We start from the raw sequence: 10,287 nt of genomic DNA, 5'->3' as shown, positions 1-10,287 counted from the left end.
TTCATGAATGGGAACAACCTAATTAGACTGGGCTAGAAAGGCAAGGGGAGGAAGGGAATCAAACTCAGATTTCTTTCTAGTTGGAGAGTTTACAAGGAGATGAAATAATATTTTATTAATCTTATTTAAAGGTTACAGTATAAATAATGAATAGAATATTTGTAAAATAATTTAGAGGTTAAAAAAAATCTTATTATGTAATTAATTTGATTGAAATGCCAATAAATGCATGAGTGGGTGAATGACATGATTTGTGGTATCCACACTTTACTGGGTTGAAATGGAATTTTTTAATTTTTCTTTTAAAACAATACGAGGGTATCCACATTTTATTGAAAGCGAACAAAGATTTTTTACACCAATTCACAGAGGCGAAATAGGTTGGAACGTTTTTTTTAATTTAGATTTAAAGATAAATAGGTCACTGACCTTTTTATACGCGGATATTTTTGTCCCTCAAGATTGAAAAATACATTTCGATCCCTCACGTTTTAAAACGGCGGACAATTATACCCCTCCATCCGTTTTGGGCCAAAAACGGCAACGGAGCCAGCTGACATAGAGGGGTAGAGAATGACGTGTCCGTTACACTTGTTGAAGTGGATTGGGACCAAATTTTAGTGGACAAATTCGTCCCTTAAGTGCAAAACAATTATTCTTCCCTTATTGCTGAAATTAGCACAGAAATAATTATTCACAAGTTAAATGTGAACATACAATTTAGGATCTAATCCCAATTCTGAATCCTCTTTCTTCAACCTCATAATAAAACATTACTCTTATTAATTCACCCACTCACATAACAAAAGAAAAAGTCTATACAATAATCAATGCAAGCCACCAAGAACTGAATAAGTGGGTTGAATCATTGCAAAAAGCGCCTTTGACCATCCAAGAGGAAAACAGAACAGATCATGCCACTCAACTCTAAAAGATGAAGGAACAAACCTAAGGTACAAACTCAGAATTTCTAAGAAACAACCAAGTTGAACATTCATAAATACTAAAACACGTAAGAATGGATCCATGTATTCCTTTCAAATTTATATTTAAGAGTTCAAATTAAAAATAGAGCACAAAATCATTTTATGAAAACAAAATCAAGCAACTAAGAATCATAAAAGTTACATTACATAAGCAATAGAAGAAAGTATATAAAAAAAATCAAGAATAGAAAATCACACAATAATCACCATGAACAACCGAGAGAATAAGTAAATACATCTTTCAACTAATGGTGCAATTTAGTAGCAAAGGACCAAAACACACGACAGAAAGAACCTACTTGTTATTGGGGCATTTCATCAAGCATGTTAAACGCAGTCATGTAAAGAAAAAATACATTGACCAAACACATCAATTTATCATCCCTGTGAACACTACGATAAGATCAAGAGAAACCATAACCAAAAAGAAAACACCTACGACAAGTTAAGAGGAAGAAAGAAGCGAACTAGAGAGGCACAGAGAGAGATAGAGAGGAAAAGCGAGCGGCGACTGAGATGGCGTAGCGACAACAGAGACTATGGTGACTAAGGGGCTTAGCATGAGCCACACCTCCCAAAGTGTTTCCAGGTCATGTGCATGAAGAACACCCCCCACTCGCCATGGACGATCGCACAAGCAGCAGGCATGACTTCCACCTTGCATTTTGATGAAATAGGGCTCACTCATGCTTACGGCGTCGTTTTGCACTTAAGGGACAAATTTGTTCACTAAAAATTCGTCCCAATCCACTTCAGCAAGTGTAACGGACACGTCATTCTCTACCCTTCCATGTCAGCTAGCTCCGTTACCCTTTTTGGCCTAAAACGGACGGAGGGGTATAATTGTCCGCCATTTTAAAATGTGGGGGATCGAAATGTATTTTCCAATCTTGAAGGACGAAAATGTCCGCGTTTTAAAAGGTCAGGGACCTATTTGTCTTTTACTCTTTAATTTAGTTTTTTGGAAAAAGAATTTTACGTTAGGCAAATTGGTCAAAATTTAGAAAAGTGATCTCCAAGGGAACAAGAAAATTAATTTAAATCCTGTATTAATTTTGAAACAAAGAAGAACCTTTGAAGACAAATAATTTGCAATTTGATAGATGTGTTAAGGGTAGAATTGTAAAACAAGCTTAAGATGAGCTCAAGAAAAATCAAGAAAGTGTAACCTAGCTGCTAAGTGATAAGACAGGTATTTAGGTGTTAGTATTGAGTCATTTGATTTTTCTTCTGAACTTGTATAAATTTGAGAACACTTGTGTAAAGGGTTGCATTATATTTTAATAATTAATTTTACAGATTTACATTTTTTTTCCTCTGTTTTACTTGCTGTGAAAAGCTTTCTTCATAGAAAACCCTTTATGGTATCAAGAGTTTGAAGGTTCGAAAGATTCATGGCTCCTGCGAACGATTCTCTCCCCACATCTTCCAATACCCATTCTTCTGTCACCAATCTAGTCACTAATAACAATGCTACAACAGTCATCTATCAACAAAGATCATTCAATCCCATTTCTGATAAGCTGTGTGAAACTAATTTCAAAACTAGCAATAATAGGCCTTCAATGCGATTCAAGGGCAAGGTTACGAAGATCATCTCATCAAAGAACACATTCGTCCACAATTTTCATCCATTGCTAATCAAGAAGCAGGAATTGAGTCATCTCCTTACAAGCAATGGAAGCAAGATGATTATCATTTGGTTTCCTGGCTGCTTGCATCAATGGATGAAACTTTCAAGAACAAATGGTGGGTCACAAACTCAGTTATGAAATGTGGCAGAAAATTGAAGACTATTTTGCACAATCAGCTAGGTACAAGATCAAGCAACTCAAAGCACAGTTGAAATTGATAAAGAAACAAGGTATGTCAGCCAGTGAATATATCTTTAAGATCAAGAATGTTGTGGATTCTCTTGCAGCTTTAGCTAAACCCCTCTCTACGCAAAAACATGTGGAAGCTTTATTTGAAGGGTTGAATGAAGATTATTGATAGACCACTATTTTATGATATATTTTGGACTGAATTGAGTAGGTTTTGTCAACTATTCTCACACTTATTCATGTAAATTGCATGTTTTTTATTTCCTTCCTAATTTTGTGATATGATTGAAAACATGCTTCCTAGGCCTTAAAATTGTTAATTTTTAATTCTCCTTTATTACCATTCGATGCTGTGATGTGTTTGTGAAGTGTTTTCAGTTTTACAAGGCATGAATGGCTTAAAGGATGAAGATGAAGCATGTTAAAGTGGAAGAAACACAAGAAACTAAACAGTTGAGAAGCGAGGAGCGACGCGCATGCATGGCTAACGCGTGCGCGTGATTTGGAGCGTCTTTCAGCGACGCGTACGCGTAACCAGCACAGAAGTTCAGCGATGCACGTACGCGTGGCCGACGTGTACGCATGACAGAGCGTCACGTGCTGCACTTAACAGAACTCGCTGGGGGCGATTTCTGGACTGATTTGGACCCAGTTTCAAGCCCGAAAACACAGACTAAAGTAGGGATGGAGCTGAGACTGGGGAGACTTCAATTTTTCACTTTAGTTTTAGTTTTAGTTTTGAATTACAGAGGGAGAAACACTTACTTTTCTCTAGGGCTTTGATGTTCTTAGTTTGGTTTTGAATTGGATTTTGAGCTGCTACTACCTTCAATTGGAGTCAATTTCCTTCTAGTTTTCTTTTCTAATTTCTCTATTACTCTTTTCCATTTGATTATTTTGCATTCATGTTTGGATCTTGTTATTCTAAAATTTTATTAATGCAATGAATTATTTTTATGTTTATTTTTATTGCTTGTTTGATCATTGTTAATTATTATTCGTGCCAATTTTAATTCAATTAATTTTTTGTAATTATCATGTCTTTTATTTACTCCTATTATGTGTTTATAAAAATGACATTCATGTTAATGGAGTAGATCTTTCAACTTGGCTTGGGGGTTGATTAATTGGGATCCCTTGAGTTCTGATACTCAAGTATTGATCTATAATTGTGAATTGCTGGCTAACTCAACTCTCACCAACTCTAGTCCTTCCCCGTGAAGTGACTAGAACTTGTGAGCTAGAGTTAGTGATACCCACTTGACTTTCCTTCATTTGCTAGAGGATAACTAAGTGGAAGCAATGAACCTTTACTATCATACTTGGAAAAGACAACAAGGATAGAAATCCCAATTATCTCCCCCTAACCAAGGCCTTTTATTTCAAATATATAACATCTCTTGTTAGCTGCTCATTGCCTTAATTTCTAGCCATTTATTTTTCGTTCCCAATTTCAAAAATATTCAGGAAAATCCTAACTAATAATTTGCATCTTGTGTCAACTCTTTGAGAAATGACCCGGGATTCTACTTCTGGTTATTTATTATTAATTGTGACACATATTCTAAATTGATAGTGGAAATTTCGTCGGCTAAGACTGTGCTTGCAATGCTATTTTAGAAAATACTTTTCAGAAATTCTTAACTAACATTTTTCCTCCCATCAATTTTTGGCGCCGTTACCGGGGAGTTGCATATGTGCTAAATTATTTGTTGGTGTAAATATATTTATATTTACATAATTGTATTTTTTTATTTTTATTGGTGTGCTTTGTGTTTATTAGTAGTAGTTATTATTTATTTTTCTTAGTATATTTTATTACCATGAGCTCTATGTTTCTTTCATTGAATGACGTGTTTATTACTGGATCCAAGCCTAGCCACGTTTGATCCTGAAATTGAAAAAACTATTACACATATTAGGCAAGCTCGGCGTTGGTTAGCCTCCGAGGGTGGTGAAGGGGTTCAACCCAATTCACCAGTCTTATCAGAGGTTGAGTCTGAAGCGTCATTTGAGGAAGAAACTAACTCCTCTCCTAATAATTCCATTGACATCTCTTCTGTTGATTTAAGTGTAGATACTATGGCAGCTCTTAGAAGAATTACTCTCAAGGAAGCGGGAGCTCCAGATTTTACACTTCAACCATATCAACTATCAAGTGCATCATCCGAATTTGACTGCTGATTTTGAACTGAAGACCGCATTGATCAATCTACTTCCTAAATTCCATGGTTTACCCGCTCAAGAGCCTATCAAGCACCTCAGAGACTTTCAAACAGCTTGTTCAACTACTAGGCGGCATGGTGCGGAAGAGACTGCCGTTTGGTTATATGCCTTTCCATTTTCTGTTGAGGGAAAGGCAAAAGAGTGATTCTACACTCAACCCGAAGCTGTTGTTACTAATTGAGATCTGCTTAGAAGGAAATTCTTAGACAAGTTCTTTCCACCGGAGGTCACAGATAGATTGAGGAAGGAAATTTTCTGCATCATTCAAGGTGAATCAGAGACTCTCTATGAGTATTGGAAACGCTTCAAGAATCTCCTTGACTCGTGTCCCCATCACATAATTGACCAGTTGGTGTTAATTAGATACTTCTGCCAAGGCATGAAGCCTCGAGATAAGACCCTCTTGGATGCTGCGAGTAATGGCTCTCTGACAAAGTACAAGACGGCAACAGAAGTGTGGCAACTGATCACCAATCTAGCTGAGTCTACCCAACATGTAAGGCAAAGGAATAATCATCCCAAGGCTATTGCGGAAGTTTCTTCTAGTAGTGAGACCACTGCTCTCACCAAGACTTTGGAAGAGATGACCAATATACTCAAGCAACTCTAACTCAATCAACAACAACCTCCACCTACTCAACAACAATAATGTCAACAGTTAGTCCCTCAGAGAGTATGTAGAATATGCGCTTACTATTCTCACTTTACTGATGAATGCCCTGATAAACCCCATTTTTAGGGTTTATCTTGTGTTGAATTAAGAGGATTTTATCATCTTTTTCCACATTTATTCAATGAAATAGCATGATTTTTGTAAATTCTCCTTTAATTGTGCTTAAGAGTGAAAACATACTTTTTAGGTATTAAAATAGCTAAATTTAATTCACCTTAATTCCATTAGGTACCTTGATATGTTTTTTAAGTAATTTCAGATTTAGTAGGCAAGGATTGGATTGAGGGGATGAAGGAAAAGCATGTAGAAATGGAGAACTCATGAAGAAATGAAGGAATCGCAAAAGCTGTCAAGCCGACCTCTTCGCACTTAATCAACCATAACTTGAGCTATAGAGGTCCAAATGATGCGGTTCTAGTTGCGTTGGAAAGCTAACATCCGGGGCTTCAAAATGATATAAAATTTGCTAGAGTTGCATTGTGTTTAGGGGCGCGCACGCACACTGTACGCGTACGCACCGATGCTGCACGTGATTTATTTAATGCAACTTATGGCCAGTGATTTCTAGTGCATTTTGGGCCCAATCCAACTCATTTCTGGTGCTATTTAACCTAAGAATTGAAGAGGAATGGGACATCTAGTTAGTTAGTGAGTTTTATTTTAGTTTTATCATGCTTTAGTTAGTTTTAGTTTTAGAGAGAGAAGCTCTCACTTCTCTCTAGGATTAAGAGTAGGATTAGGTTTAGTTCTTAGATCTAGATTTTTAATTCATGCTTTCTTCTACTTATTCTTCTTAATTCTTTGTTGTTACATTCATCATTCTTCTTTTGTTTGTTATAATTTCTTCTACTTGGTTTGTAGATCTACTTTTGTTCATTCTATTTTCTTTCAATTCAATTTGAGGTAATTCATGATAATTGTGTTTCTTTTGATTGTTGTTATTAATTCCTTGCAATAATTGTTGTTATATTTCATTGTTGTTATCAATTTACTATGCTTTTCTTTAGTGCCTTCCAAGTTGCTTGGTTGGATTTTAGCATAGATTTTATCCCTCTTGGCCTAGGTGGAGTAATTAGTGATGCTTGAGTTATCTAATTCCTTTGTTGATTGATAATTAGAAGTTGCTAATTGATTTGGATACCACGAAAGCTAGTCTTTCCCTTGGGAGTTGGCTAGGACTTGTGGAAAATTCATCCAGATACCACGAAAGCTAGTCTTTCCCTTGGGAGTTGGCTAGGACTTGTGGAATCAAGTTAATTCATCCACTTGACTTTCCTCCATGGTTAGAGGTTAATTAAGTGGTAGCAATGGATAATTTGTGGTCACAATTGAGGAGGATAACTAGGATAGGACTTCTAATTCTCATATCTTACCAAGAGCTTTGTTAGTTGTTAGTTTATTTACATTGCCATTTATATTTCTTGTCAAAAATCTCAAAAACCCCAAACACACCTCATAACCAATAACAAGAACACTTTATTGTAATTCCTAGGGAGAACGACCTAAGGTTCAATACTTCGGTTTATAAATTTAGGGGTTTGTTTTAGTGACAAACAAATTTTTGTATGGAAGGATTATTTGTTGGTTTAGAAACTATACTTGCAACGAGACTTCATTATTGTGAATTCTAAACCATCAAAAAATCCGTTCATCATGCCTACAACTCCAAGAGGACAACACCTTGGCGGCTACCAATGCTTATTAGAACCGTCCGAATCAAGGGTACTATCAACAAGGCAGTAACTATAATCAAGATGGTAACTACAATCAAGGTTGGCAAGACAATCCCAACCAAGGATGGAGAGACAACTACAACCAAGGAGGCAGAGACAATAGTGGAAATCAAAGGTGGAATAACAACTATCAACAAAACCGGTATCAACAAAACCCTCCATACCAACAGCAAAACCAAGGCCAAAGATACCAACCACCTCACCAAAGGCAAGCTCAAGTGCCTCAACACAACCAACCACAAGCCCCCCAAATTACCTACCCTTCTTCTCCCTCCAATGATGAGATGCTTTGCTCTCTTATGTAACGACAAAAAGAGCTTCAAGCCACAGTTGCCTCTAGCATCACCGGTCTTACCTCTACCATCCAAGTTCTTCTATCCCATTTGGACCCACCCTCTACCTCCAATACTCAACTTTCAAGCTCTAGTTCGCTTCCTTCTCAACCTTTACCTAACCCCAAGGGTGGAATCAATGCCATCACTTTGAGGTCCGGCACTACATTACAAGAGAGGAGTCCTGAGGAGCCAAGCTCAAATGAAGCCACTTAAGATGAAGACGTTGTTGAGGTAAAAGATGTTGAAGAAGAGGATGAAGTACAAGATGTGGTTGAAGAAGAAGTTGCTCAACCAAGGAATGGAGTTTCTAAGGAAGACGATGTTGTGAAAGAGGCCATTCCCATTCCTTTTCCACACCTTGCTAGGAGGACTAAAAAGCAAGTGGAGCTAGATCCCAAGATGGTGGATATCTTCAAAAAGGTTGAGGTAACTATTCCACTTTTTTATGCTATTCGCTAGGTTCCTAAGCATGCTAAGTTTCTAAAGGATTTGTGCATGAATAAGGAAAAGATCCATGATTTAGTAACTATTCCTTTGGGTAGCTCAACTTCTGCTTTGATGGGTGCTATACCAGAGAAATGTGGTGATCCTGATCCTTATATAGTTACTTGCACTATAGGGGGTGTACAATTTGTTGACTGCATGTGTGATTTAGGTGCAGGTGTTAGCATTATTCCATTATCTGTATATGATGCTTTGAAGCTTCCACCATTGAAAAGGTTGGCAGCCCGTTTTGTTTTGGCAGATAAGAGCATAATCTCAGTGGTTGGCATTGTGGAAGACGTATTGGTGAGCATTAAGGGTTGATCTTTCCTATTGATTTCTATATTCTTGAGATGCCCCTTAATGACTCAAGAAGACCATCATCCATCTTGCTTAGGAGGCCGTTCTTGAAGGCTTCTCTGTTTAAATTGGATGCCCTCTCGGGTACCTATTCTTTTGAGATAGATGGAAGAGCAGTGAATTTCAACCTTGATAAAGCTATAAAGCACCCACCGGAAGACCACTCTATCTTCCAGTGTGATATTATTGATGAGACTATGGCTGAAATTCACCAAGAGGCAGTTGATGAGAAGAACATGGCTCAAGGTGCAAGTGTGGGGAAGTTCCCTGAGTATACTGAAGACACCTTGCCACCTCCAGTGGTTCCGGATGATCAAGTGCCAAGCTATGAGCTGAACATGGAGTTGAAGCCCCTTCCACCTCACCTCAAGTATGCTTATCTTGAAGACAATCAAAAGCTCCCGGTGATTATTGCAAATGAGCTTACTTCCTAACAAGAGGAGCGTCTGCTTAATGTGCTGAGAAGAAACAAGAAAGCTATTGGGTGGAGTTTGGTGGACATAGTAGGTATAAGCTTTCAAGTTTGTGAGCACCGCATCTTTCTAGAGGAGGGAGCCAAGCCTATCCGTTAACCTCAGAGGCGGTTGAACCCTACAATTCTAGAAGTTGTGAAGAAGGAAGTGACCCGACTGCTTGAAGCTGACATTATCTATCCAATCTCGGATAGTGAGTGGGTTAGTCCAGTACAAGTGGTTCCGAAGAAGTCCGACGTCACAATAGTGAAGAATGAGAATGGGGAACTCATGGCTACAAGGATGCAGAATTCTTGGAGGGTGTGCATTGACTACAGGCGCTTAAACTTGGCCACTCGCAAGGATCACTACCCATTACCTTTCATCGATCAAATGCTTGATCGCCTGTCAGGTAAATCACACTACTGTTTTTTAGATGGTTATACTGGTTATTTTCAGATCCATATTGCTCCAGAAGATCAGGAGAAAACAACTTTTACATGCTTCTTTGGAACGTATGCATATAAGAGAATGCCTTTTGGTTTATGTAATGCACCGGCTACGTTTCAAAGGTGCATGATGAGTATCTTTTCAAATCTTCTTGAGCATTGTATGGAAGTATTTATGGATGACTTTAGTGTCTATGGTGATTCCTTTGACCTTTGTTTGGATAATCTTGCTAGAGTATTAGAAAGATATGCTAGTTCAAACCTTGTGCTTAATTTTGAAAAATGTCATTTTATGGTAAAGCAAGGTATTATTCTAGGCCATGTTGTTTCTAATACTGGTATAGCTGTTGATCCTGCAAAGGTTGATGTTATTGCTGGTTTAACTTACCCCTCCTCTGTGAGGGAAGTTTGTTCTTTTCTTGGTCATGCAGGTTTTTACCGGCATTTTATCAAAGACTTCAGTAAGGTTGCACTACCCCTTTCCCTTCTACTGTAGAAAGACGTAGAGTTTGACTTGAGTGAAGACTGCATGGAAGCATTTGACAAGCTGAAGATTGCCTTGACCCAAGCTCCTATTGTGAGAAGGCCTGACTAGAGTAGGCCGTTTGAGATCATGTGCGACGCATCAAACTATGCGGTAGGAGTAGTGCTGGCTCAGCGCGAAGGTAAGGATCCTTATATTATTGCTTATGCTTCTAAAACTTTAGATGGCACCCAGTCTAATTATATTACCACTGAAAAAGAACTTTTAGCCATTGTTTTTGCTT

This window comes from Arachis ipaensis, chromosome B08 (genome assembly GCF_000816755.2).
Source record: "Arachis ipaensis cultivar K30076 chromosome B08, Araip1.1, whole genome shotgun sequence".
Classification (NCBI taxonomy): domain Eukaryota; kingdom Viridiplantae; phylum Streptophyta; class Magnoliopsida; order Fabales; family Fabaceae; genus Arachis; species Arachis ipaensis.
The sequence above is the reverse complement of the archived record's forward strand: the minus strand, read 5'-3'. Positions refer to the sequence as shown.